Below are 12,181 nucleotides of genomic sequence, written 5' to 3' on the forward strand. Positions count from 1 at the left end.
GTGATACAGAACTTAATTGTTTTCACATGCTTGGTAACTCTCCTGCCCAAATCCAGCCCAAGAATCACAGGAACACAAGCTTCCACCCCAGCTTTCAGCCACTTGCTCACATCCACACCGGCTCATACTCAGACCTGTGATTGCTCCTCTATTCAGCAATTTCACTGGGTTGTTTTACACCAACCTGTGGTTCAGGTTAGCAGTGGCATATTTATTGTACAAATTACCTTTAAGGGCTCTTACTGACGAGCGTTTTTACCTGCGCTCCCCTGCGTTCCGTTTTTCTGCGTTCAGCCGCAGGGGAGCGCAGGAATAGATGCATTTGATTTTTTCCAATGGGGCTGTACTCACACAGGCGCATGTAGGCGCCGAACGCAGGAAAAATGCAGCATGTTGCGTCTCAACCTGCGTTCGGCGCCTACACGCACCTGTGTGAGTACAGCCCCATTGGAAAAAATCGAATGCGTCTATTCCTGCGCTCCCCTGCGGCTGAACGCAGAAAAACGGAACGCAGGGGAGCGCAGGTAAAAACGCTCGTCAGTAAGAGCCCTTAGTGCCAAATAATTACTCATTTGCTGAGACAAACTAAAGTTGGTCTTACTTTTTAATTTTTCATTTTTTTACCCTTTCCAACCACAAATTCATAAGTGCGGCTGGGGTCACTCACATACAGGTGAAGTTAGATTATTTATTTCTGCGGAAGTTCTGTTACATCCAGTCTCACATTACACAAACCACTAGCCAAAGGGAAATCATATTATTAACAGAATCTGCAAACTTTAGAAATAAAATTCAAATCCCATTTTAAATGGAAACAGGGGAGAAATATAAGACAAGGTTTCCATCATCAGCCAAAATGCTAACTAATAACCCTTGTATCTATTGAAAAAATTCAATTGGACTTTGTTTTTTTCCTTGTCATCCAACTTGCTTTCTCAATTCATAAAATGATTCTGAATGGAGAAATCTAGTCGGATGACTGGTGAAACGACTTCAAGGAAAAAAAACCACAGCAAGTCCAGTTGACTTATTTCTATAGATATACCATGACCTGGATGAATGAGAATTGTCACAAACAATTAATGACCGTTACTTATTAACTAATTACCATTCCCAAGAAACTAGTAACCAAGAAATGTAAAGGTCTTAACAGACTGCCCTCCAGAGCAAATTAACTTTAAATGATCATCTCGCCTCAATAAAAATACATTCTGTAACACACCAATAATCACAAAAGCTAATTGTGCATTTTCATATACAGGTATGGGATCCGTTATCCGCAAACCCATTATCCAGAAAGCTCCGAATTAAGAAAAGACCATCTCCCATAGACTCCATTTTATCCAGACAATTCAAATTTTATAAAAAGATTTTCCTTTTTCTCTCTAATAATAAAACAGTAGCTTGTACTTGATCCCAACTAAGATATAATTTATCCTTATTGGAAGCAAAACCAGCCTATTGGCTTTATTTAATGTTTACATGATTTTCTAGTAGACTTAAGGTATAAAGATCCAAGTTATGGAATGATCCGAAAAACCCCAGGTCCCGAGTAGGGATGTAGCGAACGTCGGAAAAAAAGTTCGCGAACATATTCGCGAACTTGCGCAAAAATGCGAGCGGTTCGCGAACGGTTCGCGAACCCCATAGACTTCAATGGGAAGGCGAACTTTAACATCTAGAAAAGACATTTCTGGCCAGAAAAATGATTTTAAAGTTGTTTAAAGGGTGCAACGACCTGGACAGTGGCATGCCAGAGGGGGATCAAGGGCAAAAATGTATCTGAAAAATCTGCCTGTGTGTGCTTGGAAGAGATAGTGTAGGGGGAGAGCTGTTAGTGATTTCAGGGACAGATGATAGTAAGTTTGCTGGCTAGTAATCTGCTTGATACTGCTCTGTATTGGAGGGACAGAAGTCTGCAGGGATTTGAGGGACATTTTAGCTTAGGTAGCTTTGCTGGCTAGTAATCTACTGTTCTCTTTAAACAACTGCCATACGTTGACCTTGTAGGCATTGTTTGCCCAGTTTTTTTGGACGCAGCCACTGAAGCACAGTTGCCAGAAAAAATATGCCATATAAATGCTGAAAATAGTAATTTTTCGCCATACGTTGACCTTGTAGACATTGTTTGCCCAGTTTTTTTGGACGCAGCCACTGAAGCACAGTTGCCAGAAAAAATATGCCATATAAATGCTGAAAATAGTCATTTTTTGCCATACGTTGACCTTGTAGGCATTGTTTGCCCAGTTTTTTTGGTCGCAGCCACTGAAGCACAGTTGCCAGAAAAAATATGCCATATAAATGCTGAAAATAGTCATTTTTTGCCATATACGTTGAGTCAACGTATGGCAAAAAATGACTATTTTCAGCATTTATATGGCATATTTTTTCTGGCCTCTGTGCTTCAGTGGCTGCGGCCAAAAAAACTGGGCAAACAATGCCTACAAGGTCAACGTATACACTACTACAGCGGTGGATACGGATTACGTAAAATATATGAATGCTGCTTGAAAAAAAGTAACTCAAGTGGTTTTTCTAGAGACGATAATATTATCAATATTTAGACAAAATGTGAACAAGCTCACACAGCTAGATGGCGGGTTGAAGAAAACACTGTGCAAATAATGCCTACAAGGTCAACGTATACACTACTACAGCGGTGGATACGGATTACGTAAAATATATTATGGCTGCTTGAAAAAAGTCACTCCGGTGTTTTTTCTGGAGACGGTAATATTATGGATATTTAGACAGAATGTGAACAAGGTCACACAGCTAGATGGCGGGTTGAAGAAAACAGTGTGCAAATAATGCCTACAGGGCAAATAATGCCTAAAAGGTCAACTTATACACTACTACAGCGGTAGTAAAATAAAAAAAAGTAAAATAAAAAAAAAATGAATATTAAAAAAAAAAATTAAAGTTGGTGCTGCTGAACTATTAGGAGCAGCAGATTAGCACACCAGTCCCACTCCCCAACACTGCTAGACTAATAGCACTGGGCTCTTATAGTAGTAGTAGTAGTAGTAGTAGTAAAACAACAAAAAAATAAATAAAAGCAGTCCTTACAAGGACTACTGTTATTGCAGCAGTCAGCAGATGAGATCAGAAGCAGGACAGCTGCCCACTGCAGCTACATACAGAGCACTGCAGTAGAAGGTAGATTACTAGCCAGCAAAGCTACCTAAGCTTAAATGTCCCTCAAACCCCTGCAGACTTCTGTCCCTCCAATAACAGAGCAGTATCAAAACGATTACTAGCCAGCAAACTTTCAACTGTCCCTGAAATCACTAACAGGCAGCAGCTCTCTCCCTACACTATCTCTTCAGCACACACAGGCAGAGTGAAAAAACGCTGCAGGGCTTCGGTTTTTATAGGGAAGGGGAGTGGTCCAGGGGAGAGCTTCCTGATTGGCTGCCATGTACCTGCTGGTCTGGGGTGAGAGGGCAAAAAAAAGCGCCAACAATGGCGAACCCAAAATGGCGAACGTCGCGCGACGTTCGCGAACTTCCGGCGAGCGCGAACAAGTTCGCCGGCGAACAGTTCGCGACATCTCTAGTCCCGAGCATTCTGGATAACAGGTCCCATACCTGTATTATCAAGCAGTTTTAACTATAACTGCATAGCCTTTCCGGGCAATCTGCCATTCTGCTTAGTGAGAGGGAGCATGATCTGGGGCACAAACAAGTGAGAGTCACGGCAGCTTTCATTTGGTCTCCTAACAAGCAGATTACTGGTCATTAATGTTAGACCACTCCTAGCAAATATGAATGATTATTCTTCAGCCACCAGATAAAAAGAAAGTCCTGTGTAATGCCAAGTCCATTCACAGACCAGTGTGGTCCTGACCATATTTCCTGCCTGGACCAATCCATAGATCATAGATTACAAAGGATATCCATTGGCAATGTCAATCCTTTTGGACCACAAATGGGCCAATTATCTGGTAGACTATTTTAAAAAAGGTTGGATTTGCAGGCACTACCTACATGTGTAAACTACAACTACTTAAACTTCCTACCCTTGAAAGAAGATCTGGCTGCATAACCTAGTTAGTGATCCCCAACCTGTGTCTCATGAGCAACATGTTGATCTCATTGGCCTCAATGCAGGTGAATTCCTTGCTTAAAGGTAAACTTTAGATGCATAAAAACCACGTGCCCTGCCAAAAAGAGTCTCCTGCAGGCTGCCAGTCCACATTGGGGCTACCAATACCCATTCACAGTCCTTTTTTTGGAATATATGCTTATGTTGCTCTCCAACTTTTTTTTTATACATTTGAATGTGGCTCACGAATAAAAAGGGTTGGGGACTCCAAAACTAGATAGTCCAGGACCTAGACCAGCCAAGAGACTGCCTCATGAATATAAAACTTGATGGATATCAATTGGAAAAAAAAATACAATACCTTTAGAACAATGGTATCTGTAGCAATTCCAGGTGTTTTGTCTATGGATGGGCCCTTCAGCCCACTGCCAGTAATCAGTTCTGGACTGGGATTCAAAATAGGCCCTGGAATTTCAAGTACACAGAAGCCCAAACAGCTCCCCACCAGTCCACTAAATAGTGACTGTCTATGGCATCTTACAGCAGCCTCTTTGGCATTTGCCAGAACCCATAGATTGCCAGTCTGGGCCTGCTAGCAAGAAATACATTTTCAAAAGTTTCCAAACAGAGAGTCCGTATCCATAGGCTGCACTGTAACAGTAGGGTGCTGACTCTGGCCATAAGCACGAGTCTGTACCCACGGGGTGCACAGTGACAGTGGGGTGCTGACTTGGCTATTAGCACACTCAGGGTTGGACTGGGGAGCCTCGCGTGTGTGTGCAAAATGTTTTTGCCGCGACTGCCCGAAGATCTGGGCCACAAGAGCCGGGGGCCCACCAGGTTTTTTCCCGGTGTCCCACCAGCCCAGTCCGACCCTGAACACGCAGGGCCACAGCTACATCGGAAGGGGGGCCAATGCAATATAGGAAGGCTGAAGTACCAATCTAAGGGGGAAAAGTCAATGAAACTTCCTTTCTGGGATGTACCACTTGCTCCTCATCCACTTGTGCTAATGTGCAGTTGCCATTGGTTGGTCAGTGGGATGCCGAAAGTTGCTGTACAGACAGCTGGGACTGAGTAATAATTGTTACAAAATTACAGACCTTACACACATTGTCAAAGGGGTCCCAGAATTCTGGGAAGCAAAGCCAAATACTGACAGACAGATGTGTGCAGCACACAGCACCTGATATTCTACAGCCATCTGCCAGGTGACAAGCACAGTCACACATTCAGTCTCACACACACAGTCACACACACAGTCTCACACACAGTCACACACACAGTCACACACACAGTCACACACACAGTCACACACACAGTCTCACACACAGTCACACACACAGTCACACACACAGTCACACACACAGTCACACACACAAACAGTCTCACACACACAGTCACACACACAGTCACACACACACACACAGTCACACACACACACAGACACACACACAGTCTCACACACACAGTCACACAAGTCATACATACAGTCACACACACAGTCACACACACAGTGTCACACACCGAGTAGCTGTGGACACAATAAACTCTTTTCACTTTGAATATTTGCCTGGTGGAAGTCTGCCTTCATTTGAGTGCCTGCTCCATATTGGTTTGTTGTGCTGTCAGGAACAGTCAGAGTGAAGGATAGGTCCCTGCTGCACAGCAGCCTGGGACCTTTAAATCGCTAGATCCCGCCACAAGCACAGAACAAGCAGCAGCCACTGCTACAATGTGCTCTTGTAGGGCACTGGCGCTCAGCTTGTAAGCGAGTACACTGAGAGATTGGTGTGAATGTTACTGTACTGGAAAGTGTGAGAGTGATGTGAAGTAAATTTGTTAAAGGGGTGGTTTACCAAAAAGAAAGTCCTGTGTAATGCCAAGTCCATTCACAGACCAGTGTGGTCCTGACCATATTTCCTGCCTGGACCAATCCATAGATCATAGATTACAAAGGATATCCATTGGCAATGTCAATCCTTTTGGACCACAGATGGGCCAATTATCTGGTAGACTATTTTTTAAAAAAAGGTTGAATTTGCAGGCACTACCTACATATGTAAACTACAACTACTTCAACTTCCTACCCTTGAAAGAAGATCTGGCTGCATAACCTAGTTAGTGATCCCCAACCTGTGTCTCATGAGCAACATGTTGATCTCATTGGCCTCAATGCAGGTGAATTCCTTGCTTAAAGGTAAACTTTAGATGCATACAAACCATGTGTCCTGCCAAAAAGAGCCTCCTGCAGGCTGCCAGTCCACATTGGGGTTACCAGTACTAATTCACAGTCCTTTTTTTTTTTTGGAATCCCCAGAATATTTTTGCATGCTTATGTTGCTCTCCAACTTTTTTTTTACATTTGAATGTGGCTCACGAATAAAAAGGGTTGGAGACTCTAAACCTAGATAGTCCAGGACCTAGACCAGCCAAGAGACTGCCTCATGAATATAAAACTTGATGGATATCAATTGAAAAAAAAAAATACAATACCTTTAGTTCAACGGCACCTGTAGCAATTCCAGGTGTTTTGTCTATGGATGGACCCTTCAGCCCACTGCCAGTAATCAGTTCTGGACTGGGATTCAAAAAAGGCCCTGGAATAGGCCCAAACAGCTCCCCACCAGCCCACTAAATAGTGACTGTCTATAGCATCTTACAGCATCCTCTTTGGCATTTGCCAGAACCCATAGATTGCCAGTCTGGGCCTGCTAGCAAGAAATACATTTTTAAAAGTTTCCAAACAGAGAGTCTGTATCCATAGGCTGCACTGTAACAGTAGGGTGCTGACTCTGGCCATAAGCACGAGTCTGTACCCACGGGGTGGACAGTGACAGTGGGGTGCTGACTATGGCTATTAGCACACTCAGGGTTGGACTGGGGAGCCTCGCGTGTGTGTGCAAAATGTTTTTGCCGCGACTGCCCGAAGATCTGGGCCACAAGAGCCGGGGGCCAACCAGGTTTTTTCCCGGTGTCCCACCAGCCCAGTCCGACCCTGAACACGCAAGTCGGTACAGTGGGGTGCTATTAGGCTATTAGGAAAGCAAATGTCCTGCAAAGAGTACAGTGACCCTGAGGAAGTTACAGCAAAGTATGCCGCACTGTACAGTTAACAAGTTCATGCCCCATAACCTTATACTTATGATTAAGACAATTAGAAGACATAGGAGAGTGCACTTCATTTGACATATTAACATACCCGTAGGTTCCCAGCAAGAAGGCTGTGCAAGGAAGGCATTTATCTAAAGCAGTAGAAGATCTAAGCTATCTAACTCAATGACACATAACAGGTTGCTCTCTTCCAAAAAAAAATGCACACCAGATGTGTTGTTCAATAACATGTGAATGGCTGTCCATAACTGTAGAGCTCATGCCCACACATGACACTGACAAGTTAACAGTATATTATATAAGAGGCCTGACCGAGTCCAAACTGGCCCCCTCAACTGCAACAACTTTCAGTAGCCATGGTGGGTACGACACCTTATGTAGGGAGCATGGAGGGCATGTACAAAATCCCACCAGTAGAGTGACATATGTAGGGCCACAGATACATCTCAAGGGGGCCAATGCAATATAGGAAGGCTGAGATACCAATCTAAGGGGGAAAAGTCAATGAAACTTCCTTTCTGGGATGTACCACTTGCTCCTCATCCACATCCACTTGTGCTAATGTGCAGTTGCCATTGGTTGGTCAGTGGGATGCCGAAAGTTGCTGTACAGACAGCTGGGACTGAGTAATAATTTTTACAAAATTACAGACCTTACACACATTCTCAAAGGGGTCCCTGAAATTCGAGGTATTATTGAGAGCCTGCTAAAACAATATGTCTTGTTTTATATGTATGTTTAAAGGTCTTCCTACCTCACGCTCTTTTTCAGTTATATTCATTACATTACATTACTAGGTGAGTCATTGGAGGATTAGCATCCGTGGGACATGTTTATCAGTACAAAACATTAGTAGTTGTGGGGTAAACTGAATGTTCCACGTTTCTCAATAGAGAATAGTTTTATGGAATTCCTTTGAATGATTAACACAACCACTTACACCAGCTGTTTTCGAACTGAATCACCATCTGTGTTGTGCTCAAAACTATTTATCGTGTGTTTCATAGAAAAATGCTTTTTTTTTGTTTTTTGACTCAGATCACCCCCTTTTGGTTGATTCTGTACATCCGTCACAATACCAAATAAACAGAAGTTTACCATCCTAGCCAACTGAAACACAGGGCTAGAGTTTGTTAGGTCTTTTTAAACAGAAAATGTTGATAGTTACATAGTTAATTTGGGTTGAAAAAAGACAAAGTCCATCAAGTTCAACCCCTCCAAATGAAAACCCAGCATCCATACACACACCCCTCCCTACTTTTACATAAACTACATATACCCATACCTATACTAACTATAGAGCTTAGTATCAAAATAGCCTTTGATATTATGTCTGTCCAAAAAATCATCCAAGCCATTCTTATAGTCATTAACTGAATCAACATCACCCGGCAGTGCATTCCACAACCTCACTGTCCTGACATTGAAGAACCCCCTACGTTGCTTCAAATGCAAGTTCTTTTCTTCTAGTCTAAAGGGGTGGCCTCTGGTACGGTGATCCACTTTATGGGTAAAAAGGTCCCCTGCTATTTGTCTATGATGTCCTCTAATGTACTTGTAAAGTGTAATCATGTCCCCTCGCAAGCGCCTTTTTTCCAGAGAAAACATCCCCAACCTTGACAGTCTCCCCTCATAATTTAAGTCTTCCATCCCTCTAACCAATTTAGTTGCACGTCTCTGCACTCTCTCCAGCTCATTTATATCCCTCTTAAGGACTGGAGTCCAAAACTGAACTGCATACTCCAGATGAGGCCTTACCAGGGACCTATAAAGAGACAGAATTATGTTTTCATCCCTTGAGTTAATGCCCTTTTTATGCAAGACAGAACTTTATTTGCTTCAGTAGCCACAGAATGACACTGCCCAGAATTAGACAACTTGTTATCTACAAAAAAAGGCGGAGAGGGCAGTACTGTTGGATATGGGTTAAAGGCAATCCTGTCCTTCACCTGAGATAGGTAACAAGCAGGCTACTGCCACCACCAAAATAAGTTTCTTAATTTGCTTCAGCCAGCAGCTGCCCTGGTAACACCTACATTACTCCCCTAGCATGTTCCTCTAAAAGGAGAACTAAACCTTAATAATGCATATGGCTAGAAATGCCGTATTTTATACATTGAAAATTGAGCATAGGACTGGCCAGATATGGGATGACTTTGACGTAGTTGGCCAGCTTAAATATATTGCAATATATGGACAAACAATCCCTGTGTTGTTTAAAGGGTAAGGCATTTTTTAGTAGCAGTATGCACAAAATGTCGCTGTCTTAAATATATTGATAATGGGTTGAGTGCAGAGGACTCTTGTAGTTGACAGTAAATAAGCAGAAAAGAACATGAGGAGCTACAGGGTCTTTAGGGGGACAGATCTTTATTGCTAAAGGGCTGTGGTTGCCTTGGGCTGGTATAGAAGCACAAAACATAATGTACAACATTTCTAGCTACTTCTTTAGTTAAGCGTTAGTTCCTGCCAAATGCAGGAAGCACTATATTCATGGTGAAAGGAACAATTCTTGTCGGCCATTCTGGGGCACAAACACCTGCACCTAAATGAATTTACTATTATACAAACTGTAAAAACATGGCAGCTAATCTGGTTTTTGCACCTTTGCTCTTTGCACCACCAATTGTAAATGAACCCCAATGACATAATAAAGCAAACTTCTATTATCTATCAGACCCAGAACTCTCGGCAGCATATTATTAACGTAATAAAAGAAAAGGCATTTTTTCACCATGTTAGTACCCCCTTAAGTATTTGGAATCAAAATCATGACCCCTTCTCAGGCGACCCCCCAGCACCCTCCCCTGACTAAGGTGGTTTTCAGGGGTGTACTGATTATAGGTAGGCTAGGGACCCAGGCATTGCTGGTAGGGCAATAGAAGGCATTCATTTGTAGAAGGCATTTAGTCTATAGCTTATTAATATTGTAAGGTTTACTGACAGAGGATCCCTATGCTTGACAGTAATATGTACAGTGCTTTACATTAAATGGGTGGTTCACCTTTAAGTTAACTTTTGCATTTCAAGCAACTTTTCAATTGGTCTTAATTTTTTTTTTTAAATGTTTTTTGAATTACTTGCATATATGTCACTGACCCCATCTATAACATATTCTCTGTAAGGCTACAATTTTCATTTTTATTGCTACTTTTTAATTCAGGGCTGGAACTAGGGGTAGGCAGAGTAGGCACGTGCCTAGGGCACAAAACTGGGGGGGCACCAGGCTGGTACCTCTCTGTCGCCTACCCCATGTCCGGTCCCCTCTCTCCCAAACTGGCATTTTCTTCACCTATTGCGCTCTTGTGCATGGTCCATTTTTGTGCATGCGCGCAGGAGCTAATTCTGTTTGCGTGCACGAGTGCTCCATTGTGCACATGCGCGCATGAGGGCCAATAGGGGCGTGTGCGCGCACGAGCGTCAATTCGCATGTGTGCTCTCAGCCGGCGCCGGGGACAGACAGGCTGCCTAGGGCACCTGGCTGGCCTGGCCCGGCTCTGTTTTAATTACTCATCTTTCCATTCATAGCCTCTCCCATACATATTCCATGAAAACCAAATGCAGATTTTCTCAGAACATCACTCTCTATCTCATAATAAAAGTTAATTTAAAGGTGAACAACCCCTTGTAAAGAACTCTGGATGAATAAAAGAAGCAAGACTAATGAAAAACTTATACTCTCTATACCAAATGAAAAGGAAGATTACCTGACAGTGTCACTACAGTAGGGTGGATTCATACATATTCATAGCCATAGTTTGGACATATGGAATATATTAATAGTGAATCAGTTAATAGTGCTCCTCCAGCAGAATTCTGCACTGAAATCCATTTCTCAAAAGAACAAACAGATTTATTTATATTTAATTTTGAAATCTGACACAGGGCTAGGCATATTGTCAGTTTCCCAGCTGCCCCCAGTCATGTGACGTGCTCCGATAAACTTCAGTCACTCTTTACTGCTGTACTGCAAGTTGCAGTGATATCACTCCCCTCCCCTCCCCCCCCCCAGTATCCCATCAGCAGAACAATGGGAAGGTAACCAGATAGCAGCACCAAAAATGTAAGTGTTTTAAAGTACTGAAAATATCATGTAGTGTTGCCTTGCACTGGTAAAACTGATCTGTTTGCTTCAGAATCACTACTATAGTTCATATAATCAAGCTGCTGTGGAGCAATGACGGAAATTGAAAAAAGGCTATATGGCACAGGTTAAATAGTGAATAACAGATAACACCATTATGTTCTACAGAGCTTATCTGCTGTGTAACCTGAGCCTTTTCTCCTTTGAATTGCTGCCCCCATGGCTACACAGCAGCTTATTTATATAAACGATATTAGTGTTTCTGAAGCAAACACAGCAGTTTTACCAGTGCAGGGCAACACTGCATTATATTTCTATTACTTCAAAACACTTTCATTTTATAATATTACTGTTCCTTTAAGTGCTGGCTCTTTCTTAAATCGCATGACCAGCCAAAATGACCTGAGATGGCTGCCTGCACACCAATATTATAAATTAAAAAAATACACTTGCAGGTTCAGGAATACACTTTACAGCTAATGTTACATTAGAGGACATTATAGACAAATATCAGGGGACCTTTTTACACATAAAGAGGATCACGTACCAGAGGTCACCCCTTTAGAGTAGAAGAAAATTATTTTCCTTTGAAGCAACATAGGTGGTTCTTCATAATGAGGACAGTGAGGTTGTGGAATGCACTGCCAGATGTTGTTGTGATGGCTGATTCTGTTAGTGCCTTTAAAGGAGAACTCAACCTAAAAATTAAGAAAATCCCCTACCTAGTAAGCAAGATAATCTCCCCTCCCTGCTTCCCCTCGCATACTTCAATCTGTCTGAAAATGACCCTAAAATTAAGTAAATAGAGTAAGCGCAGCGGAGCTTGTAGGCATCATCTGGATTGCGAGTCTTCATCTGTAATAGGGCGCCATATTGACACATGGGCAGTAGGAGCAGTCTTCCGGAGCGTACCGACTGCGCATGCGCCGAAAGTTT

This window comes from Xenopus laevis, chromosome 6S (assembly GCF_017654675.1).
Source record: "Xenopus laevis strain J_2021 chromosome 6S, Xenopus_laevis_v10.1, whole genome shotgun sequence".
In the NCBI taxonomy this organism is placed as follows: domain Eukaryota; kingdom Metazoa; phylum Chordata; class Amphibia; order Anura; family Pipidae; genus Xenopus; species Xenopus laevis.